We start from the raw sequence: 13,862 nt of genomic DNA, 5'->3' as shown, positions 1-13,862 counted from the left end.
CAGAAAAGTAAATAAAATAAAAACAGTATGGGGATGATAAATTGGGTGGGCTACATACCAATGGACTATGTACAGCTGCAGCGATCAGTTAGCTGCTCAGATAGCAGATGTTTAAAGTTGGTGAGGGAGATAAAAGTCTCCAACTTCAGATATTTTTGCAATTCGTTCCAGTCGCAGGCAGCAGAGAACTGGAAGGAAAGGTGGCCAAATGAGGTTTTGGCTTTAGGGATGATCAGTGAGATACACCTGCTGGCGTGTGCTACGGGTGGGTGTTGCCATCGTGACCAGTGAACTGAGATAAGGCGGAGCTTTACCTAGCATAGACTTGTAGATGACCTGGAGCCAATGGGTCTGGCGATGAACATGTAGCGAGGGCCAGCCGACTAGAGCATACAGGTCGCAGTGGTGGGTGGTATAAGGTGCTTTAGTAACAAAACGGATGGCACTGTGATAAACTGCATCCAGTTTGCTGAGCAGAGTATTGGAAGCTATTTTGTAGATGACATCGCCGAAGTCGAGGATCGGTAGGATAGTCAGTTTTACAGGGTAAGTTTTGCGGCGTGAGTGAAGGAGGCTTTGTTGCAAAATAGAAAGCCGACTCTAGATTTGATTTTGGATTGGAGATGTTTGATATGAGTCTGGTAGGAGAGTTTGCAGTCTAGCCAGACACCTAGGTACTTATAGATGTCCACATATTCTAGGTCGGAACCATCCAGGGTGGTGATGCTAGTCGGGTGTGCGGGTGCAGGCAGCGAGTGGTTGAAAAGCATGCATTTGGTTTTACTAGCGTTTAAGAGCAGTTGGAGGCCACGGAAGGAGTGTTGTATGGCATTGAAGCTCGTTTGGAGGTTAAATAGCACAGTGTCCAAGGAAGGGCCAGAAGTATACAGAATGGTGTCGTCTGCGTAGAGGTGGATCAGGGAATCGCCCGCAGCAAGAGCAACATCATTGATATATACAGAGAAAAGAGTCGGCCCGAGAATTGAACCCTGTGGTACCCCCATAGAGACTGCCAGAGGACCGGACAACATGCCGTCCGATTTGACACACTGAACTCTGTCTGCAAAGTAGTTGGTGAACCAGGCAAGGCAGTCATTAGAAAAACCGAGGCTACTGAGTCTGCCGATAAGAATATGGTGATTGACAGAGTCGAAAGCCTTGGCCAGGTCGATGAAGACGGCTGCACAGTACTGTCTTTTATCGATGGCGGTTATGATATCGTTTAGTATCTTGAGCGTGGCTGAGGTGCACCCGTGACCGGCTCGGAAACCGGATTGCACAGCGGAGAAGGTACGGTGGGATTCGAGATGGTCAGTGACCTGTTTGTTGACTTGGTTTTCGAAGACCTTAGATAGGCAGGGCAGGATGGATATAGGTCTGTAACAGTTTGGGTCCAGGGTGTCTCCCCCTTTGAAGAGGGGGATGATCGCGGCAGCTTTCCAATCCTTGGGGATCTCAGATGATACGAAGGAGAGGTTGAACAGGCTGGTGATAGGGGTTGCGACAATGTCGGCGGACAGTTTCAGAAATAGAGGGTCCAGATTGTCAAGCCCAGCTGATTTGTATGGGTCCAGGATTTGCAGCTCTTTCAGAACATCTGCTATCAGGATTTGGGTAAAGGAGAAGCTGGGGAGGCGTGGGCGAGTAGCTGCGGGGAGGGGGAGGGGGGGGGTTGGAGTAGCCAGGAGGAGGGCATGGCCAGGCGTTGAGAAATGCTTGTTGAGGTTTTCGATTATCACGGATTTATCGGTGGTGACCGTGTTACCTGGCTTCAGTGCAGTGGGCAGCTGGGAGGAGGTGCTCTTGTTCTCCATGGACTTTACAGTGTCCCAGATTTTTGGGAGTTAGAGCTACAGAATGCAAATTTCTGCTTGAAAAAGCTGGCCTTTGCTTTCCTGACTGACTGCGTGTATTGGTTCCTGACTTCCCTGAAAAGTTGCATATCGTGGGCACTATTCGATGCTATTGCAGTCCGCCACAGGATGTTTTTGTGCTGGTCGAGGGCAGTCAGGTCTGGAGTGAACCAAGGGCTATATCTGTTCTTAGTTCAGCATTTTTTGAACGGAGCATGCTTGTCTAAGATGATGAGGAAGTTACTTTTAAAGAATGACCAGGCATCCTCAACTGACGGGATGAGGTCAATATCCTTCCAGGATACCCGGGCCAGGTCAATTAGAAAGGCCTGCTCGCAGAAGTGTTTTAGGGAGCGTTTGACAGTGATGAGGGGTGGTCGTTTGACCGCTGACCCATAGAGGATACAGGCAATGAGGCAGTGATCGCTGAGATCCTGGTTGAAGACAGCAGAGGTGTATTTGGAGGGCAAGTTGGTCAGGATAATGTCAATTAGGGTGCCCATGTTTACGGATTTAGGGTTGTACCTCCTTGATGATTTGTGTGAGATTGAGGGCATCTAGCTTAGATTGTAGGACTGCCGGGGTGTTAAGCATATCCCAGTTTAGGTCACCTAACAGAACAAACTCTGAAGCTAGATGGGGGGCGATCAATTCACAGATGGTGTCCAGGGCACAGCTGGGAGCTGAGGGGGGTCGGTAGCAGGCGGCAACAGTGAGACTTATTTCTGGAGAGATAAATTTTTAAAATTAGAAGTTGTTAAAGGAATTTAATTGCTCTATGTTTTAATACCCAATTAAAATTAAACACTCTGTCAATTCATAAGGATTTGTAAGACCCTTATTCTATAATAATAGACAGAGCCCAGTCTTAAAGTCAAACAGCAGAGTTTATTCACGAGTACTGAATACGATACAGTTTACCACAGGTTATAAACTGAAAATGAAGTCATTAGTTTCAGCCCCAACTCGTGCCATCTCCGTTCCAGTACAAAGGCTGTATCTCAAGCCTTCCCACATCCGTCTTTCTACCAATTTAATATAATTTACGACTGAGCCAAGGTTTTCCGGTGTAGATAAACATTCTAGCCAGTCTGAAGATTTAGTTAATTCATTTCTACCCAGGAACAGACCGTCATTGTTCTAATCCTTGATTCATTCACACACATTATATTCAGTACTGGGATCAAGAAAGAAAACTCATACATTTACAGCAACATAATAGTATTCTGATTAGTACATATACAGTAACATAATAGTATTCGGATTAGTACATATACAGTAACATAATAGTAATCTGATTAGTCAGTCCTGATTGTAATGTATACATAATTAGTCATCATTGATAAAAATTCCCTTAACAGAAGTTCGATCTGTTTGGGCATAGACCTGGAAAGTATGACAGAACTTTGCAGGCTATCTCTGCAGTAGATTGCAACTCCTCCCCCTTTGGCAGTTCTATCTTGACGGAAAGTGTTATAGTTGGGTATGGAAATCTCAGAATTTTTGGTGGCCTTCCTAAGCCAGGATTCAGACACGGCAAGGACATCAGGGTTGGCAGAGTGTGCTAAAGCAGTGAGTAAAACAAACTTAGGGAGGAGGCTTCTGATGTTGACATGCATGAAACCAAGGCTTTTTCGATCACAGAAGTCAACAAATGAGGGTGCCTGGGGACATGCAGGGCCTGGGTTTACCTCCACATCACCCGAGGAACAGAGGAGGAGTAGGATGAGGGTGCGGCTAAAGGCTATCAAAACTGGTCGCCTAGAGCGTTGGGGACAAGGAATAAAAGGAGCAGATTTATGGGCATGGTAGAATATATTCAGGGCATAATGTGCAGACAGGGGTATGGTGGGGTGCGGGTACAGCGGAGGTAAGCCCGGGCACTGGGTGATGATAAGAGAGGTTGTATCTCTGGACATGCTGGTTATAATGGGTGAGGTCACCGCATGTGTGGGAGGTGGGACAAAGGAGGTATCAGAGGTGTGAGGAGTGGAACTAGGGGCTCCATTGTAAACTAAAACAATGATAACTAACCTGAAGAACAGTATACAAGGTATATTGATATTTGAGAGAGACATACAGCAAGGCATAAAGTAATCGCAGGTCTTGATTGAGAGAGCTTGCTAAAACAACAGGTGAGAACAACAGCTAGTCAGCTAACACAACAACAGCAGGTAAAATGGCGATGACTAGGCAGAGACGGTCGGATTAACTACACACAGAGCCTGAGTTCGCGGCTGGGGCCGACAGACAAAACATAAATAAACAGAATGGAGTACCGTGATTAATGGACAGTCCAGCAGGCATCAGCTATGTAGCCAAGTGATCATAGTGGGCACAGATAACAGCACAAGGGCCAGAAGCTAGAGACAATATATCATGCAAAGCAGCCATAACTGTCAGAAAGTGTCCATTATTGAGACTTTGAATGAAGAGTCTTTGAATGGAGATACAGTATCTACATATATTTTAGGATGTTGTGTATGTTACGCCCCTGAAAACAAGGGAGAAATAATCACGAGAGTGATATGGTGTTGTTTTCTCAATTCAACTTCTAGTGCAATGAAAAAAAACTCGATTTCCCCAGGAATATGGGTGGAAACCAGAGCAATCGATCTCAGGCTCATAGATTAAGAGCATTTCGTAGATCACAGATTAACACTTTTAGGCACCACAAAATAAAGTAATCAATATAACGTTTACACATTACTCACACAATTTGTACCCTTTGTACGCTTGACGGATTTGAACTTTAACACAATTATATGAATGTTATCAATCTCTATCAACTAATACTGAATGCATTATATTTTTAACCTTAGATGTTTTAAGATCCTCACATACTATGAACTTACTAATACTTTTTAATGTATAACAGGCTATGAATATTTATTTTAACCTGTCACATGTATCCCTGGAAATAATCAGAATTAATGTAAACATTACAGTTTTGAAAACATAGCTTGTCCTAAAAAGTGGTCTCTTGGCACAACTTACCCTGGATATGGGGTAAATTGAGCTGCGGGACAGGGTAAGTTAAGCCGTGTACACATTTCTGTACTGAATGAAATATGACCACTACATTCTTAAAACCATGTTTATCTTTATTTCCAAACACAATCGCTTTTGTCTTTTAATAATTGTAAGCATTTTTCAACACAGACTTAACACCTAACAAATACTTTCAATTTTTTTTAAACATTTTGAACATAGGCCAGGCCCTGTTGTTACCTCATATCCCAGAGATAATGCCTTGCATTACACCTGGGGAAAAAAGCACTTCCATTTGCTCAACTTGCCATTGGCTCAACTTACCCAAGCAAACATTTTGACTATATTAGCCCACACAGCGACAAGGATGCACTTTCGTGCTAGGGTTAGGACATCATATTGAAGCTTACAGAAACCCCAATTAATTTATAGAACAATCTTAAAATTATATACTTTGGTTTAGATACAAGCATCATGAATCCTCTAACACAAATTCATTTGACTTGAGGGAGGAAATGAGGGAGCATGTACACATGCGGCTATTCTGTGTTGAGCGGTTAACAAAGAAACAGGTCCTCTTATATGCTCTATTTAGAGATATTTATGCAACTTTAGTTGTAATACAAACACTGTGCTAACTGTTTTGATTTTTAATACATTCTAAGGCTGCATGATGTGACTAATTATGATTTGAAAAGTTGCATGAAAAGCATGAACTTGGCAATGTTTTTTGCGCAGGCTGCACACACTTTATCAGTCTCTCATTTACGATTTGACAAGCATTTGATGTCTCAAATTTCCCACCGGCATCCCCCTTTTGTGGCCGCATTGCCCCTAAAATAATCCTTGCCTTTTGCCGTTGTGCCCTTGGGCTGAATATAATCATTATAATTCCCTTCTCCCGGCTGCTTGCTCCGAAGCACCTCTCACTCACATGGCTCTCTCGGATATCTTAATTCTTATTAGCCAAAGCCCATCATTTGATCGGGCCCTTCTCACAATTCAGCTCCGAAGTAGGCTACAAGTGAAGACAGACACATCAGGGATGCAACTGCCTGTCCTTCTCATCGAATTCTGAGGGGCATATTGAAGATGTTGGAAAAAATGTTCACATTTACTTTTCATAAGCGAACAAGATGATTATGCCTGACAAACAGCGAATGTACAAGCCTATGTCAATCTACTATCCCCCAAATTACAAAAGTTGACCTATTCTATTGGTCTACTTGTCCTTCTGTGCGAGAAATACATTTTCCAGACATAGTTTGGGACAGTTGTGGGATGCGATAGATCCCAAATTAATATAACCACTAGCATTAAAAAAAAACGTTTTAAAGCAATGAGGCTGATGCAATAGATCAGAACGTTTAGCCTAAAATGTTGATAAACTATTAGGCTATTTCTTCACATTATAAGTGCAGCAATGCGCACACAACAGTAAGCGCGAATGTTCCAAAATGCAATCAATTAGCGGTAAAACACCTTTCTCAAAAGTAACCACAAATGAGATTATGCATGCAATGCTTTATTATAAAGCTGCATTTTATAGTGAAAATTCTCTTCCCTAAATTTGAAACTCACGCACCTCCTATGTATGCCAGTTAGTCTCTACACCGGTTGTGAATTTTAAGAAGATATTTGGCCACTTTAGTTTAGTGAAACAAACCCTCTGCTAGGCTACATTAGGTGTGTGTTAAACAGCCATAACTGAGTGGCTGCTGCCAACATACTGACTCAACTCTAGCCACTTAAATAATGGAAGAATTGATGTAATAAATGTATCACTAGCCACTTTAAACAATGCCACTAATGTTTACATACCCTACATTACTCATCTCATATGTATATACTGTACTCTATACTATCTACTGCATCTTGCCATCTTGATGTAATAAATGTATGTCACGCCATAGAGAGGCTTTTATTCTATATTTTGGTTAGGCCAGGGTGTGACTAGGTTGGGCATTCTAGTTTCTTTATTTCTATGTTTTCTGTTTCTATGTTTTGGCCTGGTATGGTTCTCAATCAGGGACAGCTGTCTATCGTTGTCTCTGATTGTGAATCATACTTAGGCAGCCTGTTTGTCCACCTTAGTTGTGGGTAGTCTTTGTTAGTGGCCTGTATAGCCGACGTAAGCGGCACCGTCGTGTCCTTATTCTTTGTTTTGTTTGCGACATTTATAAATAAAAAGGAATGTAAGCTCACCATGCTGCACCTTGGTCGGTCATTTCCACGACCGTGACAATGTATCACTAGCCACTTTAAACTATGCCACTTTATATAATGTTTACATACCCTACATTACTCATCTCATATGTATATACTGTACTCTATACCATCTACTGCATCTTGCCTATGATGTTCGGCCATCACTCATTCATATATTTTTATGTACATATTATTATTAATTCCTTTACACTTTGTGTATAAGGTAGTTGTTGTGAAATTATTAGGTTAGATTACTTGTTAGATATTACAGCATGGTCGGAACTAGAAGCACAAGCATTTCGCTACTCTCACATTAACATCTGCTAACCATGTGTATGTGACAAATTTGATTAGATCTTATTCAGCCGTTTTTTATGCATTAAATGACCTCGTGTGATGCTTGCATTGATCAGTTATACAGTTTAAATCTGTTATTTTTGCATTTTGGCCCAAAGTCAACTTTTAAAGTAACATTCCAGTTTTTCCAGATTTCCATGAAATTTGACCTATAAATAAAATTGTTTTTCATTCCAAAAAATTGTCATTAAAGGGTAACTCTTAACCCCAATTTCAGCCTGCACAACCCCTTCAATATATATACAGTATATATATATTTTCCTTTATTACTTTCTAACCCTACCACCCCTCCCCTAATTGGAGTAAACTAGTGAACAACAAAGCGTAGGCTTCTACTTCCAGCTTATTCACACTATATACATTTTACAGGCACAGTTTATTTTACAATAGTTATATTTTGTTTGTTTTAAGTCCTGTCCTTCCTCTAACCTTAATTTCTCCCATCTATTTCTTTCACAGACGTTTTGAATCTATATATGTTTTACAGACACAGTACATTAGTTAGCTTGTTGTTATTAGTTATTATTCCTAACCTTCAGCTCCATCCAACCCCTCCCATCTCTCTCTTAACACCATCCATATTGAATTTCTATTTGCCATATACTGAATGTTTCACAAAAGTTCTGAACCTTTCTATTCTCATAATTTATACAGATTGTAAATTAAAATAAACATTTTTGCTTAAAGTATTATATTATTGATCGATTGACAGTAGTGCTATCTGCAGAGTTAGCTCCAGGTAAATGTTGCAATTCTTCAGCCATTCCTGGACCTGTGATCAAAAACAAGCCACCAAAAAACAAGCTGTCAAACATACCCTCGTAAAACTGACTATCCTACCGATCCTTGACTTAGTCGATGTCATTTACACAATAGCCTCCAACACTCTACTCAGCAAATTGGATGCAGTCTATCACAGTGCCATCCGTTTGTCACCAATGCCCCATATACTACCCACCACTTCGACCTGTATGCTCTCGTTGGCTGGCCCTCGCTTCATATTCGTCGCCAAACCTACTGGCTCCAAGTCATCTATGCGTCTTTGCTAGGTAAAGCCCCGCCTTATCTCAACTCACTGGTAACCATAGCAGCACCCACCCGTAGCATGCGCTCCAGCAGGGAAATTTCACTGGTCACCACCCAAAGCCAATTCCTCCTTTGGCTGCCTTTCCTTCCAGTTCTCTGCTGCCAATGACTGGAACGAACTGCAAAAATCACTGAAGCTGGAGACTCATATCTCCCTCACTAACTTTAAGCATCAGCTGTCATAGCTTACAGATCATTGCTCCTGTACATAGCCAATCTGTAAACAGCCCACCCAACTACCTCATCCTCATATTACTTTTTGTTTTTTTGCTCCTTTGCACCCCAGTATCACTACTTGCACATTCATCTTCTGCACATCTATCACTCCAGTGTTTAATTGATCAATTCTAATTATTTTACCAATGTGGCCTATTTATTGCCTTACCTCCCTTATCTTACCTCATTTGCACACTGTATATATAATTTTCTATTGTGTTGACTGTACATTTGTTTATTCCATGTGTAACTCTGTGTTGTTTGTGTCACACTGTTTTGCTTTATCTTGGCCAGGTCACAGTTGTAAATGAGAAATTGTTCTCAACTGGCCTACCTGGTTAAATAAAGGTGAAATAAAAAAATAAACAGTACCAAAACAAATGATGTAATGATTCTGTCTCTTCGACGCAAAATCTGCAGAGCTGGGAAGGATGTATCCCCCATATATATACCATTCTATTGGTTTCAAGAATTTTGTATAATAATTTAAATTGAAAAATTCTAAGTTTTGAATCTGGCGTCATTTTGCCTATTAGTTCATAAAACATGTGCCATGGAATCGGTACGTCAAACATCTCTTCCCAACTATTTTGCACAGCTGTCAATTGCACAGCTGTCAATGGCACAGCTGTCAATTCTTTGGTCCTTAAATGAAACTGGTATACTTTTTTATTCATCACAATTTTCTTTAACCAATTATGGTCTTTAATGCAGGGCCAACAACCAAGTTCCCTACTTTTTCCAACTTTCACTTTCCTCTTCCATTTTTCCGGTAATGCTGCAATAGTTGGTTGCAATTTTAGGTAGACATTTCCATATATTTCTGTTAGCTGCATGCGTGACATAACTCTACCAGTCCTATTTATGATATAATTTACAAAGATAATACCTTTTTTAAACATTTTTTCAAAAAATAGTAAAAAAAAAAATCTATTAGTATATTTGAGTTTAACCACAATATTTGTTGTATGATTTGTTATGTCTTTTTCTGGTGGATTAAATTGAAATTGCAACCAACGTTCTATGGCTTGTTTTAAAAATAGCGATATTTGGGAGATTATTTCCTTTTCAAATAACTGAAAGTGCGAGGTTGTAATCTGAATAAAGGGAAAAATGGTCATTCTTGAACATGGGGTGAGACATTCTTATTAATTAGCAAAATAACCCGTTTGGATTTAAGTATAACTTTTGTATGACTGAAGTGAGAGGTCTAATGCTTTAATATTGAATAATTTCTGCCCTCCGAATTCATATTCACATTATATAAATAGGCCTGTTTAATTTTGTCTGTCTTGCCATTCCAAATCAAATTGAATATTTTTTTCATATAATTTAAATAACTGTTTGCTAGGTTTGGCATGAACAAACGCAAATATGTTAACTGCGATATGACTAAAGAGTTAATCAGGGTAATTTTCCACAAATAGACAACTATTTTCCTTTCCATGGTAGCAAGATCTTATCTATTTTTGCTAACTTTCTATAAAAATGTATTGGAGTGAGATCATGTATTTCTTTCGGGATATGTATCCAAGTATGTTGTGTCGCCGTGTCTTTGTGAGACGCAGAGTAGGTGAACGGATGATATCTGCATGTGTGGTTCCCACCATGAAGCATGGAGGAGGAGGTGTGATGGTGCTTTGCTGATGACACTGTCTGTGATGTATTTAGAATTCAAGGCACACTTAACCAGCATGGCGACCACAGCATTCTGCAGCGTTACGCCATCCCATCTGGTTTGCACTTAGTGGGACTATAATTTGTTTTTCTACAAGACAATGACCCAAAACACACCTACAGGCTGTGTAAGGGCTATTTGACCCCTCCATCCCAGGTCAACCCCTCTTCTAAAAATGATCCTCTGGCAGGCAGTTCAGGACCAAAACCTCCCGCTACTTGAACAGTTTCTTTCCCCGGGCTGTGGCCCTCACCAACTGGCCGGTAGAGAGTAAAGGACCAGGCACGCTCTGCTGCACAACACATTAAGCCATCTCTGAACTGTACACAAAATAACTGCACTATACTATACATTTGCACTCTGTTCATCTCTCTGCATTTAGATATATTCATACTGATTCAGTACGTTTGTACATCCATTGTAGATCAACTGTATACCTACTGTTTGTATATCCCCTGCCCATTCTCTATAGCTCTATGCTCACTCTGCCAAGTTGTATATAATGTATTACAGTATGTAAACTTTGTGTAAACTCTACTGTCTGTGTTCTGTCTCTAAACGTTGACTATCGATACCAGCGCCATATCACCAAGTAAAATTCGGAGTATGTATAAATGTATTTGGCGAATAAAGGTAATTCTGATTATGTGATAAATTGTCACACCTGTCCATAAGAGTTGACAAGACAGCACACACATCTGGGACAAGGCTACAGGTTATGTGAGGGTGAGAAAGAGAAGCTTTGTATGTAAACAAAATCTCACCGAACCTCTCCAAATATATCCATTAACCACCCTACAAAGATATGCATTTACATTCAACTTGAATTCAGCCACAAAGTCACAATTATGGCTAAACCTGCCCATTTCTACAATTTATCTTATTCAATTTTGAAACCTAACCCTAACTTAAACCCTAACCTTAACCACACTGCTAACATTATGCTTAATCCGAACCTTAAATTAAGACCAAAATGGCATGTCATGGCAAAAATATGTAGAATTGCAGGAAATTAGCTTTAACACTTAAAAATGTGTCTCTCCACTGTTAAGAGGTCCACTGAAATGTTTTTTTTCCCCCGTGAGACAAATCCCGCTTAGGACCGGGACTGAGAAGCAGTATATAAATGAGGCCTTTGTCCTATTATGGAGTGGTGCTGTGAATTTATGATCCCTTGACAAGCAGCGAGTGATTATGTCGCTCTGGCCTCCTCTGTTAGGCCTCCCTACTACACCCTGCCATTTGTGATCTCTGCTCATCCTGACCATGAAGCCATGACAATATTTATGACCTACTACTCCCCATCAGGGTTATTATGGCCCCATTGGAAACTGACCATTGAGTGTTTTCCCCATTGCCACACAGCAGTTGCAGTGTCATTCATCAACCACCATGAGTTGGCCCATATAAAGGGAATTACTTCAGGAGGGTATTTCTAAACAGTCCTCATTTTACAAATTTGCTCAAGTCTAATACCAAAACACATGGACTTTTATATGCAGAGATCCACTGCTGCTCAATGATTATATGGCAGCAACATATCTTGAAAGAGGCTTAATGACTAATTAGGCCCGCTGATAGTCCACAGATATGTGTTTTTCAGGTATAAAATGTCCTTAATCCAACATCTTTGTCCTCTAAAACAACGTATGTTGATTCAGTGCAGCCTGCTGCTGTATCTATTTCAGTGCAATTTAACAATGGTCTTTAATACGTGACATGTACCAGCCTGTTCTAGTGTTTCGTCTCATGCCAGCATCATGGACACAACACACAGCACCTCCAATTTGGCACCAGAATAAAGAGCTGTTTTTGTCTGAATGATTCTGCTTTATCAAACCAGAAACATGCCTTCCCCATTTCAAATCATACAAATCTGATTTGTGTTGAATTGATTGTTCAGTAGCCATCACCTTTAGCTTTATTATAGGGACTAAAACAAACAGACAGCTGTAGCTTCAGTAGACAGCTGTAATTGAGGAGCTTGTGAACCATAACAAATGTACCACTATGCTAATATTCTCTTTGTCCTCTAAAAATCTACATCACAATTAACACACGTGTAAACATGATGGACAACACATCATAAAGACAGGGTAACAGAGCCACCTCCTGGCCAGACAAAGTGCTACAGGTGCACAACCTGAACAAAGTCTCATGACCTCCAGCAGGTGGGGTGGGTGAACATTTTGGTTCTCTGCATTTTAGGGGGTGAAAAGTTAGGAACAAATATTTATTTAATCATGTAACCAGCTCCCAAAATGGATCTAATTCACTATGAAGAAGCACTTGTATTGTAAGAGGATGAACAACTCAAATGACTTATGCAGGCATGCACTGTATGTGGGCATACAACTACAGAGGCAAATGTACTATTTTAATCTGTAAATAATGTTGAACAAAATGAACAGATTGAAAATAGGCACATCAATAATAAAATACACAGTAACATAGTTGTCTATATTATCTAGACACAACAGAAATAATATTCATTAAACTGTTTGCTTTCCAATTCACTGGACATGATCCTGGTCATGCCTGTGATAACACCCACTAACCAGCCACCTTCTCTCTCTGCCTCTCGACTCAGTCAATGAGTAACTTTCCATGAGTTCAACACTGTGCTTTTAGCGTCTACGTATCCAGCCATTAATCTATATGAAATCATCATGTCTGCCTCAGTGCACCAACATCTTAACCCCGGGGCGATCTCTTGTCTACAGGTTGCTGCTTGTTCACAACTTCAGAGACACCAGCTCAGATCTGGTTAGACAAGCTCTGTCAGGTTACAAAAAAAGAAAGCAAAACAGTCCTCAGATTTCAGTGAACATGTGAATTGTTCTAGCTCTATGATGTAATATGTTAGGCTACTGTTAAATTACCACTGTTTCAGATAATCCCCTTCTCTAATCTGTCTTTCAATTTGGTATATTTAATTTTTTTAAACGGGTCAGTCTATTTGGCTAATGCTCCTGTTGTGTGACTGACTACTGACTAGAGTGTCTGATAAGATGACAAATAGTCTACTGGCTTGCGTAATTTCAACCTTTAGACTCTTGCCTTGTTTCCTTGTTTGAAACAACTGGGAGTTTGGAACTGGGAAAAAATTATCTCCAACTGGGTAAAAACAATTTGAATGATCATCCAACTCAGAATTCTAACTCGGGAACTCATTCCTCTTTCTAGAGCTCCGACATTTTCCGACAGCAAGGTCACTGACATCACGATTTGACCTCGTATTTTTCCAACTTCCCAGTTGTTTTGAACGCAGCATAAGTCTCCTGTCATTGAGGTGACTCCATTCATCACAAAAAGTCCCTGTTGTAGCATCCAGGTGAGCACAACCTGTACCAGTGTATTTCAGGGTAGGGATCACTTTACTTTTGAGACAGACCCCAACAGAAAAATGCTGAGCTAGTCAGATGACCACACAGAGAAAGTAAACAATAACATCTTGTTTCCAATGAAATACA

The sequence above is a fragment of the Oncorhynchus kisutch genome, linkage group LG6 (genome assembly GCF_002021735.2).
Source record: "Oncorhynchus kisutch isolate 150728-3 linkage group LG6, Okis_V2, whole genome shotgun sequence".
NCBI classification, from domain to species: domain Eukaryota; kingdom Metazoa; phylum Chordata; class Actinopteri; order Salmoniformes; family Salmonidae; genus Oncorhynchus; species Oncorhynchus kisutch.
Note: the sequence above shows the minus strand (reverse complement) of the source record.